The sequence below is a fragment of the Nicotiana attenuata genome, unplaced genomic scaffold (genome assembly GCF_001879085.1).
Source record: "Nicotiana attenuata strain UT unplaced genomic scaffold, NIATTr2, whole genome shotgun sequence".
Taxonomy (NCBI): Eukaryota; Viridiplantae; Streptophyta; class Magnoliopsida; order Solanales; family Solanaceae; genus Nicotiana; species Nicotiana attenuata.
In genome coordinates, this window is record NW_017673378.1 from 75,101 (window position 1) to 78,104 (window position 3,004).

Sequence of the window (3,004 nt, forward strand, 5' to 3'; positions counted from 1 at the left end):
AGAATGCATGTTGTGCTAAATCACATTAACAATTATACATCTAACATAATATATAGCTTGCATATAACTCATATATTTGGTTACTGACACCATTTCTTAAAATGAGAAGGGATTGCTTTTATGTAAGAACAATCGTACTTAAAAATGATCTAATTTGATTTATAATTTATTACATGTTTATGCGAAAGTGACATTATTACATGATTCAAAATATAATATTTTTGGGATGTAATTTTAGTCCAAAATCTCATGAATTTGAAGCAAGTAGAGATAAACACTAACCAACACATAATAAGATGATACTACAAAATTAAGTCTAGAAAATGTCATCACCAAATTGGTACTGGCTTGAGATGCAATAGTAGTAATTATGCTAGTGCAATATAAAAGTTTACCTTTCTCATCTTTATGCATATAAAACTAAATTAATGACAATAGTATCATCTTCCATGATTACCACAAGATCTCAGACGAGATGTAATCCAAAGTTTTCCTTGGCAAAAGAAGTTGTAGCTCTCGTGGAGAGCGTTTATCCCTTTTAGGAAGTCTGAGAGAAAATAGCAATTCGTGCTGATAACGTGTTACGAAACTTAGCTCAAAGTAATAATATAAAACAAGACAATAGACAAGAATGTAGGGAGCAAGAGAGAAGAGATTCTTATTTCTTGCACGTATTCAAGTATATACAATGTGGTGCCAAAACCCTCTATTTATAGGATTACATAGAGGCATACAAAAGAATTCCATAAACATGACATTAAACATTTAAGATCATGGAGGAAGAACATGGGGAAGTTATGGAGGTGTGGGAGTTACAACTATAATGGTGAGAAGTAGTGAGAGTTATCTACATAATGGAGAAGAGTAGTGGGAGTAATTTCTTTAGGAATTATAGACATCCACTAATATAATTATAATATTTCATAACACTTTAAGATTTTATATAGAATTTTCTTTAAAAATGTCTAGAAATATTTAAGATTCTCTTACAGGATATAATATTTAATAGAATATGAAGTGCTCCATATTTATTAACCTTAAATAATAGGTTGTATGATCACTTTCTTATCAAGTGTTACTGAAATGCATCAACCTCTTTGTTTTTCCATATATTCATATGTCAAGATCAATTAAATTCTTATATCTTTTTCGAATTTGAAGTGGTTATTATTATTTAGGTATCATATAGATTTTTATGTTTAATTTTTAGCCTCCCTACCCCAGGAGGGTAGGGATATGGTCTGCTTACGCTCTACCCTTTCCAGACCCTACTATTGGGGTTCTACTGGGTTGTTGTGTACATCAACGAAAAATTACTGTCAGACGACTAAAAAAATAACTATCATGTGTACCAAAGTCTCCCATAAGAATATTTTAATAGATAATATGTTTGTCAATTTTTAAATTTTTACCAAATATATGTTTACTAATAAAAAAATTAACAAAGTAAGATTAAAGTAATATTTAAGTAACAAAAAACCAAAAAAATCCAATAAAACCGAACCAATCCAAATCGTTGTAGTTGGTTTAGTTCGGTTTTGATAAAAACCGAACCAACCCGGTCCATATACATCCCTAGTTTCCATATATGATAGTAGCAGCAATTTTGCATCTATACAATTTTGCCATCATGTTTCTGCCTTTATGTTAAGCTCTAGTGCAACAATTAGTCATTGTAGTTTTCATTATGACAAAATAGAACACTCAATTTAAAGAAAGACTTTTCCTATTAAATATACAGAAGATATGGGATATGAGAGATTGTCTCAGTTAAAACATGTGACTACTCAACAAAGGTGTGAATGCCCAGGTCCATAGCCTTAGCCCTTAGGAAAGCCACTTGTTGCCTCACCTTCTTGTAGATGTTCAATGAGACTCATGGCAGTGTCCCTCGTTAACCTTCTTTGTGTCAAAAAAAGGTAATGTGGGAACAATGAGAGTTAGCTTACCTTGTCATACAAGATCGATACACGGAACTCATGTTCGTAAGTGTGTAGTAATTTTCGTATACAGTTACAGTCAAATCTCCCTATAACAACCTCATTTGTTCCAGATTTTTTTGGCTGGTATAGCGAAGTGCTGTTATAGAGAACGTATATTATAACATAGCATAAAATTTGGTTCCATAAAAACTTGGCTTTTTATAGTGAATGATTGTTATACAGTGATGTTGTTATAGAGAAGTCTGACTATATATGTTATTTGTTAAACTATATGTGCACTCGAGAAAGAGATCGCACATTTTCATGCTCCATCACTCTCATCCCCTCACCCATTACTTAAGAACTTCTCCCCACTGCATTGAGCTAGGGGGGCGGAGAGTAGGGGTACCCTAGAAACAAACAAAAAACGACACCAGTCCAAGATGATGACTTGATATTCTAAACTATAATGTAAAGGAGGTAGATCTAAGGTAAAAACATATACTAATAACCAAGGATAACAAATATTTTTTACAAACAAATATTCAATAAGTGACTGACCTGATATTCGAAAGAAGAAACCACTTCCGCACTTCAAGAAAGATCTTCAAATACTTCCCTTCAAACCAAAACAAATCAACTTGGAGAAATTAAGAGCAGAAGCAACATTGGATAAAGAAATGAATAAATCAGTAATCAAATGATACCTTTTTTATAGGGAAAAAAAAATAATCAAATCATACCTTGTATATCCAATATGAACTTTTCCATTGCAAAACTCCAAGATGAGTACAATTTGCTTCTCAGAAGACCACAAATGGAAAAGCCAATTATATATGTAAGGTACCGCCTTAAGAAATCACTAGCAAGCTATGTTGCTCCGACTCTCCGAAAATGTTGCCGGATACGTGTCGGATCTTCCAAAAGTAGTGTATTTTTGGAGGATCCGACACGGGTGCGACAGCATTTTGGAGAGTCCGCGCAACATAGCTAGCAAGCTACTTTAAGAGGTCAAACACCCTGCTATAGTGTTGTTATAGGGAGTTGGAAATTCCAGGGACAGAGATGACACATAAAGTGAA